A 12,746-nucleotide genomic window follows, 5' to 3' on the forward strand; every position below is an offset into this window, starting at 1 on the left:
AGGGATATACCATGATTATAGGTTAGAAAATTCAATATTTTAAAGATATCAATTTTCTAAAAAGTTATATATGTTCAAAATAATTTTAATCAAAATTCTAGCAAGATATTTTTTGCAGAAATGTCAAGCTGATTTTATTAGTTTATTTTTAATTTCAGCTTTATTGAGGTAAATTGACATAAACTTGGGAAGCTGATTTTGAAGTTCATATTCCTCAGAATTTCTAAGATATTACTATCAGATAACTATAGTAAATAATTAAAACAGCATGGTATTGATCCAAGGATAGATAACTGACCAGTAGAAAAGAACAGAGTCCAAAAACAGACCAACACATATGCGGTCCCTAGTTTATAACAAATGCAACACTGCAGGGACAGCAAGTCTTTCCTATAAACTGCATTGAATGAATTGGAGAGATACATGAGAAAGAATTTTTATCTGGAACTGTACCCAACAGTGCACACTGGGCTGTTTTAAAATTAATAACATCTGTTCATCAAAATATTTCCAGAGAGTAAAAAGTCCCTCTAGATTGAGGGAAGATATCACTATATACATATATCTGACAAAGGACTCATATTAAACATATACAATGAACTCTTACAAAATAATAAGAAAAAGAGAGACAATCCTTTTAAGAAGAAAAAGGGCAAAACCTGAAACCATCACCTCTCAGAATAGGGTAGAAAAATGGCCAATAAACATGAAAGTTTGTTAGTCTTCAGGAAAAAGCAAATCAAAACCATCATGAGATTCCATTGCATGCAGCTGAATGGCTAAAGTGAAAAGGCAGAAAGATTCAACATGTTGGTGAGATTGTGGAGCGTTGGGACTGCTTCTGGTGGCAGTGAAAACTGATACAACCATCTTTGCAGCATCTACTCAAGCTGTATATACGCGCATAGTCTATGGACCAGCAATTCTACTCCTGGGGGTGTGCCAGAGACAGAGATATATTAGAACATTCCTGACAGCACTAGGCAAGCACCCATCTTCAGAAGTGTGGGTCAAGTGTGGTATATTCTCGGAAAGGGATACTACACAGCAATGAAAATAAAGGATTTGTGACAACACAGAGCAAGATGGATGAATCTCACACTATGTTGAGCAAAGGAGGCACAAGAGAGCACATAATGTGCTTATAATGTATGATTCTATTTATATAAAGTACAAAAAAAGCCAAGACTCCTCTACGCTGTTAGAAGTCAGAACACTGGTTGCCCCGTGGGACTAGCAACTGAGACGAGAGCCCAGGGGGGCCTTCTGGGGTGTTACAGGTTGATCTGGGTGCTGGTTACATGGGTATGTGCAAGATGTGAAAATTTATCAAGCTGTACACTTACATCTATTACATTTTAAGAAAAATTAAAGAATCGTCTTTCCTTTTCTTTCCCTTCCCCTCCCAGCTAGAACTATAATTAGTTTTATTAAATAACCTGTCACTAGATAGATGCAATCAAATCCGCAACATTTTTCTTTCTTAATTCCTGTTCCTTAGTTTAAATCCTCCCTAGATGAAATATTGGGCAGATCCCATGGCGTTTCCAGTCATGATTAGATACTAAATAAATAGTCCCTTTGTTTTAGCATTAAAACGTCTATGCTAGCCTAATAATCACATAACTTCAGGCTGGTCTGGTGTAACCATGAAAACATCAAACTCATAAGGCTTCTCTCCCTAACTCTTTGGGATCCTGATCTGGGCCTAGAAGCTCATGAAGGAGATACTGTTCCTGGTTGGCTTCTTATCAGTTCCCAGCTGCCCTTCTGCTCGCTTGCCGGAGGCTTGTCTAAGCCTTGAGAGTCAGGCCATGGCAGAGGGGTTTGGCAGGAAAGGCACCAGTTTCTGTGGCCAGAGCCGCTGCACTGTGCTGCTGGTTCCCCGTGCATGCTTGCTCTCCTGAAGTGCTTTTGTGGCTTTTCTGGAGAGCATCCCACCGAGACCTCAGATGATAGTCTCCCGCATGCACACAATGCTTGTCCTCTGACAGCTGCTTCATGGGTTACTCCCAAGCTGGGGGTTTCAGACATGCCCTACACAGACTTTCTTGGTGCTGGGGGCAGGCGGGGGAGGGCTGTGTGGCTCTTTCTCCTGCCAGGGAGTCTTCTCCTGTATGATCCCTTTTGAGAAGATTATAGATAAGCTCCTTCTCATGAGATCTACATCTGTCCTTTCTGGAAAACACAGATGTTTACCCTGCTGTTTGTGGAATGGCAGCTTGCTTTCAACACATTCCTTTCTCCTCACTCTGCTACTGCCTAGTTGCTCACTTTAAAGGACCATATTAAGCTAATGGCCAAATCCTCATGTTACCCAAACTTTGAGGTGCTCTCAGAGCCCCCTCACGTGGCTTGAGGTGAAGGAAAACAACTCCTTTTCCTACATCCATGAGAGGGCAATGCATAGCACACTGCCTACTCTCTCCAGAGAAATGCCCCCTGGCTTGGCCTTTGGCACATGAACTCTTCTGTGTTCTCGATGCGGGTGTCTTGGCATGCCCTTTGTATATGAGCGGGCACTTTGCTCTTGGGCAGTGAAGTTACAGTGAGGTACTTGGCACCTATACAGTTGTTCTCAAAGTGAGACAGCAAAGTCCAGTTTTAACATCCTCTTGCATAATTAATCTCTTTCCTCTTCTCATCCATTAAAGTTTTTCTTTGTTGGCTTTTGTCATTTTCGTTGTCATTGTCAACCTTGTGTTCCAGTTATTGACATGTACATCAAAATTCCCTTCCTGGACTATAGGTTTCTGGAGAATAGGGTTCAAGTCTGATTTAATTTTGTACCCCTGACAAAACCTACTGGACTGCTGGTACACAGCTGGGACTTAACACACGTAAAGGGAATGACAAGAGCTGTCCCATACAGGCCTGGTTGCCTGGGACAGGCCTCATGTGGACCTTTTGTTTCATATCCCTGGTTTTCCTGTAGCCCATGTATAAAATACACACATTCATTTGCTACTCAGTCAATAAATATTTTTTGAGACTTTATTATATTCCAGGCACTGCGTAAGTCATTGCAGGTAAAACAGACCTAGCCTCTACCCTTCTGGAGTTTAGAATTAAATTAGTATGAGTTTGACATAGAGAGATTAGTAAGTTTGGCTAAGTGGGTAGAAGAAGAGTCAGTCCCTGCAAGGAAATTAATGCCAAGCAGTCTTGACTTGAAGGTGAGAATATGTGAATGTGTCCGGAGAAAGAGTGTGGATGAGCCAAGCTGTAACCGGGAGCCTAAACAAGTGCGGCCCAGGCTTGAAGATTAGTGGGCCCGCGGGGGACCAGGGCTGGGTGTAAAGGGTGATGGCACTGAGAAGTGCGAATTGGCAGCTACAAAACAGCAACGGGGAAGCGCAGCTTAGGAAACACTCGTCTAGTCAGTGATACTGTACTAACTATGTGTGTGTCAGGCGGGTGCAGAGGGGATCACTTTGTGAGGTATATAAATGCCTACTCGCCGCTATGTTGTGCACGGAAACTAATATAATATTGAATGTCAGCTGTAATTTAAAAACTAAAATATTATTTTAAAAAGAAGTGATTCTAAGAAGAGATACAAACAGGCTTGGGCAGATCAGAGCAGGTGTTTTTGAGGGCAGCTCTGGGACCTGGTTTACTTTAGGCTGGAAGTCATATTCCTTAAAAATATAATTTACAAGGTCCTCCAAATCTTTTGTAAGCACGCGCACCCTAGTTAATGACAGTCAGCGCTGCACTACCTTTCTGAATTCTGTTTGTGTCTGTGCCTGTCTCTCAGCTGATAAATAACCTTGTCAACTTTGTAAGACATTTAAATGTTTTTGCTTCATGATCCCCTTGCTTCAAATCCCCACTGAACAAGGGGATTTGTTATCTACCCTCAACCTCCCCCACCACATGCACATACTTCACACACACACACACACACACACACACTCACATACATGCGTACATGCACACATGTGCCCCAAGAAACTGCTGCTATTGGGCTGTTCTGAACTTAGGTGTTTACTTACCTTTCATTAAACTGATTGACAAGGAATTTGAAAAGTGACCTTGGGGAAAGAATACAGGTTATCTCAACTGAACCTTTAACAAAAATCATGCCAAGTTTTCTCGAGGAAACAAAAGAGTTCTGCAAAATAGGCTGAATTTGGCACATTTTCTCACCAGGAGAATATCATGCACAATCATCTCAGCAGCAAAACTCAAAGCCACATAAAGAACCAAGTGTGTATGCTCTGGAATATTAATGATACAATTTAATTCAAAGGTACTTCTGCCTATAGGGCTTTGAGCCATTAAACAGAAAAAACTAACTAAACACAAAAGAAGATCAAATAAAATGACAGGCTGGTCATAGTCTCTGGTCTACAAGCAGAGAGCTGCCATGACTCCTAAAAACATGGGAATAAGCAAGGTCTGTACAGTGTTGTGTAACACGTAGACAATACTAAAAATACAGAAGAAACAAGTCTTCCTAATGCCATTGTTTACTTGGTGTAAAATGACTCTAAGATACCCACTGATAACCTGAAAACTGTAATGGACCACAGAGGACCTAAACATTAATATTCTGCCAGTGGGTTTAACTTTTATGGGGCAAGAGAATTTCTTCCAGTATTTTGTGGTCCCTGCAAACCTCAGTAGTCAGGGTTATATCATAGTTCTGGGCAATGCCACAGGTGACGATCAAGGACAGGGCTAGCATAAGCATCTACAGGGAAGCTGGAAAGCATATATAGGAAGGTGGAAACAAGAGGTCACTAGTGTGAGAGCAGGTGGATAGTATGAGGATTGGGAGCATACTATTACTGGCAGGAATTGGAGTTCTCCCAAAACATAGGATACAAGTCTTATAGCCAGGAAAGGAATGGATTCTTAGAAATAATAGGAGCCAGCAAAGGCCAAGGCACAAAGTCCTATGGAGGTAGCAGGTCATGAAGGTTGAAAGCCAAGGGAGTACATGAAAACATAAGGTGTAGATTCCCGGAACAGGCCTGTGGTGGAGCTGTCTTGGAAGACCTAGTGGGGAAACAGGGAGGTCTGTACTTATTCAGAGTGGCCAAACAAACACTTCGTGATAAGGAACATGTCTTTCAGATGACTGTGACAGAGCTATTTTAGCTGACAGATGAAAAATCAACCTCAGATGGCTCCAGAGGAGATGCTTGCTTTTCTTTGCCTGTCTCAGGAGCAGAAAGCTGAGCAATAAGGCAAAGCCTACCCATCAACAAGGTTTTCAAGTCTGTTTTATGGAACATATCTTGTAAGATGCTCAACTACAAAGTACTCTGTGGTCAAATACATTTGAAAAATGCTACATATTATCCTTTGTGTGATTTACAATGTATATTAGTATATTAAAGGTTCTGAAAAGTCTTGCGGTAAAGAGGTCTGTTTAACCTTGTTAATCTTGCTTAATGCAGTGTTTCTCAGAACTGCTTGACTGTGTAACACGTGTCTTACAGGGCGCCTATTAATTTCCTGAGGTACTCTTGTTCTGAGCAGCACACCTTGAGAGACGCTTTTCTAAAACTTTTGTTACATTCATTCTGTGGACTCAATCATAACGACAAAACCTGCCATGACCTAATGCTGTGGAGATCATAGAAAACACTTACTTTCATGCTATGAATTAATTAATACCAGGTTTATTTGTTTTGTTTTTCCTTTTTATTTTTAATACATTTTATTGATTATGCTATTACAGTTGCCCCCATTTTGCCCCCATTGCCCCGCTCCACCCAGTATCCCCCATTCCTCTGGCAAGCCCCCACTCCCTTAGTTCATGACCATGGCTCATGCATATTAGTTCTTTGGCTTCTCCATTTCCTATATTGTTCTCAACATCCCCCTGTCTGTTCTGTACCTACCAATCTGTAATTCTTAATCCCTGTACTGTTTCCCCATTCTCCCTCTTTCCACTCCCAACTGATAACCCTCCAAATGATTTCCATATCTATGATTCTGTCTCTGTTCTGTTTATTTGCTTAGTTTGTTTTTTAGGCTCAATTGTTGATAGTTGTGAATTTATTGCCATTTTAATGTTCACAGTTTTGAGCTTCTTTTTCTTAAATAAGTCCCTTTAACATTTCATATAATAAGGGCTTGGTGATGATGAACTCCTTTAGATTTACCTTGTCTGGGAAGCACTTTATCTGCCCTTCCATTCTAAATGATAGTTTTGCTGGATAGAGTAATCTAGGCTGTAGGTTCTTGCTTTTCATCACTTTGAATTACTTCTTGCCAGTCCCATCTTGCCTGCGAAGTTTCTTTTGAGAAATCAGCTGACAGTCTTATGGGAACGCCTTTGTAGGTAATTCTCTGCTTTTCTCTTGTTGCTTTTAAGATTCTCTCTTTGTCTTTAGCCCTTGGCAGTTTAATTATGATCTGTCTTGGAATGGGCCTCTTTGTATCCATCTTGTTTGAGACTCTCTGTGCTTCCTGGACTTATATGTCTATTTCCTTCACCAAATTAGGGAAGTTTTCTTTCATTATTTTTTCAAATAAGTTTTCAATTTCTTGCTCTTTCTCTTCTCCTTTCTGCACCACTATGTTTCAAATGTTGGTATGTTTAACGTTGTCCCAGAGGCTCCTTAGCCAGTTCTTGTTTGTTTGGATTCATTTTTCTTCTTGTCGTTCTGATTGAATTTTTGTTTTGTTTCTTATGTTCTGAATCATTGATTTGATTCTCTGCTTCATCCTCTCCACTGTTGGTTCTCTGTAAAGTTTTCTTTATTTCACTTAGTGTAACCTTCATTTCTGCCTGGGTCTTTTTTTATGCTATTGAAGTACCCAGTGAGTTCCTTGAGCATCCTAATAACCAGTGTTTCAAACTCTGCATCTGATAGATTGCTTATTTTCATTTTGTTTAGTTCTTTTGTTGGGGTTTGTTCTGTTCTTTGATTAGGGCCATATTTCTTTGTCTTTTCATTTTGGCAGCCTCCCTGTTTTTGTTTTATGTATTAGGTAGAAGTGCTTTGACTCCCTGTTTTAGTAGTATGGCCATTTGTAGAAAAGTGCACCAGTAAGTGGGATGGGGTAGAGCCTTAGGTAATTGCCTGGGCAGGGCAACCAGTGTGAACCAGGTTGATGGAGTCTCTGATATGGAGTCAGTGCTCTGTGGCTCTGTGTGGAGGGGGGCTTGGAAAGGGGACAATGCTGCTGCCTGGCCTCTGAAGTTTTGTCTGGAAGGAAACTGTCCCCCAGCACTTGCCCTGATGCCAGACACTTCAGTTTCTTACCATATGCCACTGATGTCCTTCCAACTGCTGTCCTGGTGCTGAAGCCCAGAGGGAATGAGTCTATGTAAGTCCTAAGTTCGTTGTGGGCCCTTTAAGAAGAGACTCCTGAGAATCCCAGTTTCTTTTACGCCCCCCCCCCCCCGGCCCCCGCACTGGTTTTTATAGCCAGAAGTTATGGGGACTTACCTTCCTGTCACTGGAACCCTGGGCTGGGTGGTCTAGTGTGGGGCTTGGATCCCTCACTTCTGAGGCATCCTTCCTGATTTTTATCCATCACACGTGGGTTTGGGACTGCTTGTTCTGCACCTCCATATCTCCATGCCTCTCTGTCCATCTCTATGTCTCTGCTTCTCCTGCCTGTCTGGATGAATGTGACCTTTTTAATTCCTTGGTTGTCAGACTCCCATACAGCTCAATTTTTTGATGCTTCTGGGTGATAGTTGTTTTGTAGTCTAGTTGTAATTTTTGCTGTGGTTGTGTGAGGAGGTGAACTGTGTTTGCCTATGTCTCCATCTTGACCAAAAGTTAATATCAGGATTAGTTACAACATTGTCCAGAGAACATCTTTGTTATTTATTTATTGTAACTATTTGTGAAAAGGATTTAAAAATGGTGTGTGTGTGTGTGTGTGTGTGTGTGTGTGTGATGGATTGTTTGATTCTGGAGAGAGATTGCCAAGACAGCCTTGTGCTTCAAGTTATATTTAGCTAGAAGTAGATTTCCTATAATGCTACTGCAGGTTGTAAAGGAGATACTCCTTTATTATAAAAATAAGGGGAGAAAGGGGATTAAGAGACTCTGAAGACAGAGAAGTTCTAACACATGGGGTTTCAGAAGGAAGTAATAAAGGGAATGTGGAAGAAGCAATACTTCAGGAGATAATGGCCAAAAGTTTCCAGAACTTAAAAGAAAATCTCAGATTTAGGAAATACAAAAAATTCTAGGCAAAGATAAATTAAAAAGAAGTTCTCATCTAGATAAAAATCATAGTGAACGTGCAAAACATGAAAGGCAAAAAGAATACTTGTAAAGCAACTAGAGTCAAGTTTCCAAAATAGCTTGACTGAATGATTTTTCCACAATAACAAAAACCAGAAGACAATGAAATAATCATCAGCCTACAATGGAATATGTGGTAAAATGATCTTTCAAGAAGGGGAGAAAGAATAGTATATTCAGATTGAAATAAAACAAGATAACAGAATTTACCACCAAAGATTCTAATTAATAATAATTCTCAAGGATGAGCTTCAAACAGAAGTATTACCAGATAGAAATCCACAGATTTCTGTAGATATATAAATGAACACAACTATGAACAAAATGAACAAAATAATATCTGCTTTACAAATTAAAAAAACATAAAACACAATACTGGACAATGATAGCATATAATTTTATAGAAGTTTGATTAGATCTGAAGCACTAGTGTCTTTATTGATTAACATTAGACTTCTAAAAGTATTCATGTTAAAATATCTGGCATAACTACTGAAAGAATGGATATAGAAAATATATCCTTAAAAGTTACAGAAGGCAAAAAAAAAAAGAGGGGAGATAAGCCAGCAAGAAGTTAATCTCAGTATGAGAGGCCAGAGGGGGCAGGATATTGGTGGAAAGAAGAAGGGACTGAAAGAATGGGGGACTATAGAAAGTTTTAGGCAGGGGGGCTGAGGGAGAGGACGCAGGGAGAAGGCTCTACGCTGATCGAGGGGTTGGCCGTGTGCTGCACTCTGGGAACACTGTAGGTGCGATCAGCAGCTCAAAGACATGGGACAAAGAGCTTTCCTAATATAACAACTGCCTAAGAAAGAGTTGCAAGATTGATTGGGATTCATGGTAGTGAAAGTATTGAGTCAATGCCCCAGATAGCTACCTGAGCCATTAAATGAAAGAAACTTTAAGCACTGAGGAGAATCCAGTGCTGCAGAGAGGTGGCATGGGATAGCTAGACTATTCTATTTCCATTTTACACTTGTTTGCTGAGAAAAAGCCTATTGTATGTACAAACCCACACTGAGCACTGCATCCCCATGATCATTTAACATAGCCCCTGCTGTCTTGGAGTGAGAAGATTCAAGTACATACAAGAAGAAAGGGTAGTTATAGAAAGGGAGGTGGAGGTGGAAGAGTTTTAGGAAAGAGTAGCTAGGAGAGAAGGACATGAGCACCAAATGTGAGTTGAGGGTGAAACTGACCAGCTGCAAATGTGCAAAGCTGAAGACTTACGTCAGCATCTCGATGGAATTTTTTTTGTTGTGCTCTAGGAAGTTTAATGTTAAAAATTAGAAAAATGCTTTATACACAAACACACACATCACAAATACAAGGCTCTTCATGGAGTTGTGGAACTTCTTTCTTCTGCAATAACGACGCAGGGGACATTTGTCATTCTTTTTACCTTCTCAGTGTCTAAACTTCCTTTTTGTGAAAATTTCCCACATTATGAGGCAAAGCCCATGTTCTATTATAGATACTAAAGTAGTAGACTTTTTTTCCTTCCTTCTCTGTAGGTGGGGTCTTGGTCACAATGACTAGCCTCTGCCAAACAGGGTACTGAATTGAAGGCTGGTTATGTGACACAGTGGTGTCTGCCCAGGAGCCATTCAGGTGGCAGCTATGTCACTGCTACAGTGGGAGTGCCATGGGCGTTAGGACAGTCACTGGGCAATAAGGTTCTGGTGGCAGTAGTGATGGTGGTGGTTACGTGGTGGTGGAGGCAGTCCTGCAACAGTTGCAACTTTTGAGTGGCAGCTGGGACAGTGGTTCTAGTGGCAGCTATAGTGTCTTGTGTGCTGGCAGTGCCAGCTATGGCATTGGGGGCCCAAAGGTAGCAGCAACTTTGCATTGTTGTTTGGGGTATTGTGTCTGGCATTATAGCCTCCTAGCCTGGTTCTCTGGTTTTCCATAAAGCACTGCAAGCTACTCAATGTCTGTTTCTGCTTAAATTGGCCTAAATATGTTTCTGCTGCTTACAACTAACAATCTGACAGATAAATAGAGCAAGTTCTTTTAAAAAATGTGGGTGTGATTCCACAAGATACTATTCTTGTGTACCAAGCCAGTAATACCTCAGAGTTCATTTTCTAGTCTTAAAAAAAATACTTATCAGGCTTCTGCTTTGTGTCACACATTGTGGCAGACACTGAACACATCAGTGACCCACACAGATACTGTCCTTGTCACCATGAAGCTTATAGCCTAGCAGGAAATACTGATACTATATAAAAAATGAAAAGTTGAATGACTGAGTTCTATAAAGTAGTAAGTGTGGTTCTGTGCTGTGGGAAGCTTAACAAATAGGGAAGCTTAACCTAGTTTTAGGTACCAGGGAAAGCAAAAAGTGAGACGTGAATGATTTGTTGGAGTTAGCAAAGGAAAGAGAAGCACAATGAGAGAAAGCATTTCAGATGTGGAACAATGTGTTTGAAGACCCAGAGGTGAGAGATGCAATGGGGATTTTGAGAATCTGAAAGAAATCCTGTCTGACTGGAGGAAAGAAAGTGAATATGGGAAAGATGGAGAGAAGAGATTGGAGAAGTTAGTGAAAGATTATGAAGGGCTTTGTAAGCTATGAAAATTGTGTACATTTCTGAATTCCTCCGTCCAAGGAGTCAATCACCACAACCTATATCCATTTGCTGCAGAGGAAAGAGGATACAAAAGAACCCAAATAAAACTTAAAAGTATACTGAATTTCTACATAGATTAATTTGGGTTGTGAGCTGAACTGTGCCCTCTCACAATTAAATCCATATGTTGCAGTCCTAACCCCATCCTAGTATATCAGAATGTGACTGTATTTGGCAATAGTACCTTAAGGGAATTAAGGTAAAATGAGGTCACGTGGATGGTGTCTAATCCAATATGACTGCTGTCTTTATAAGGAGAGGAAGTTAGAACACAAATAACACCCAGACAATGGGAGACCCTGTGAGGACAAAGTGAGAAGGTGGCCATCTGCAAGCCAACCAGAAAGACCCCAGGAGAAGCCATCCCTGCTAACTCCTCGATCTTGGACTTCTGGCCTCCAAAACTATGAGAAAATAAGGTGTTTGTAATTAAGCCACCCAGTCTGTGGTATTTTGTTATGGCAGCCCTAGAAAAACAATATGTTTTGAAACATAAACAGAGAAAATAGTCTTGGAAAATCAAATCATCAGAGATCTGGGATTCCTGAATGAGAAAAGATTTTCCACATAACCCAAAGGCTGGCTTTGAATATTCAGAGAAAATGCTGTTAGAGTTAGTGCACTGATTTAATATCATAAATAAAGGAGCTTGAAAGAATGTATAGTGATTTTAAAAGATAATAATTATCTTTAAGATAAAATAAATGTACAGGAGGTGGTAGTGAAGAAACAAGAGCTAGACCCCAGAAAATATCTTAGAAAGGGGATTTTGTGCTCCTTACCTGTTCTGGGCCAGTAGAAACCAGAGGTATTTGGGAGCAGCTCAAAAACAGGGGACCTAACCTTCACCTCCTTACATGTGGTTTGAAAGAGTCAAGCCTTATAGGTTATAGGCTTGTATTCAGCATGAAGCTAAGTACTAGAGTAGCAGTGGCCAAGTGAAGCAACTCTATGGATGGGTCTACAGGCAGTCTCATAAAATCTTAAGCACACAAGTGAAGCAGGAAGTCAGCTCCGTGCCTCTGAAAGGTGCGTGGATCTGTGTAAGAGAGACCAGTAGACTCAAAAGAGTCTTGAGACTGGGAGGATTACATGGATCGATCAGCTGGAGGGCATGGTAAGACAAAGGTAATCTTAGCAGGTGCATGTGGACATAAAATCCAAGGTCCAAAAGGTAATGGGGAGAGCTGCACCTCATCAGACACCAGCAGAAGACATGGGATGACTATGGACCAGATGCCTTCCAATATCAGCACAGCGAGACAAATGTAGGGCCTCCCTAACAGGAACATAGAAAGGAATAAAACAGAAGGACATAACACTGAATTCAACTGAGAAATAAACAATTTGACCTAGAAACAAATCACATTGAGATATAGAAAATATAAGAAGTTCATGATCGATGACATTCATATTTACTGTTCTTGCAGGTAAGTATAGCTCTAGCACCTAAGGGAGTAGGTATCAGTTATGAGAAACAGAAGTTTAAGTTTACTTTAAAATCGAGCACTGACTCAAAAGACTACAACCACTTGACATTCTGAGAAAATGTCTTCATCGGGGCAACGCCAAGTCCACACAGTTCTTTCATAAAGCTAATTTACTGACTCAGTAATAACTCTTTTAGATGAAACAAGAACATGGTAAACATATGAGTAAGCAGTCTTAGAATTGTTTGAGAAACTGATTTGGTTACATTAGACTGTTATGTATTACAAATACCTTTTGTTTGCTGGGACAAATACAAATACTATTAATGCAGGAGCCTAGAAAGGCATTAGTAGCCCTAATTCACATTTCAAGGATTTTCCACTTGGGTATCTAATTACAAGACAACATACGAAGTTTTTCTGTGAGTTCGTCTCCTACTGATTCTTAGAACACG

This window comes from Phyllostomus hastatus, unplaced genomic scaffold, assembly GCF_019186645.2.
Source record: "Phyllostomus hastatus isolate PE091 unplaced genomic scaffold, TTU_PhHast_1.1 phas_contig_209, whole genome shotgun sequence".
Taxonomy (NCBI): domain Eukaryota; kingdom Metazoa; phylum Chordata; class Mammalia; order Chiroptera; family Phyllostomidae; genus Phyllostomus; species Phyllostomus hastatus.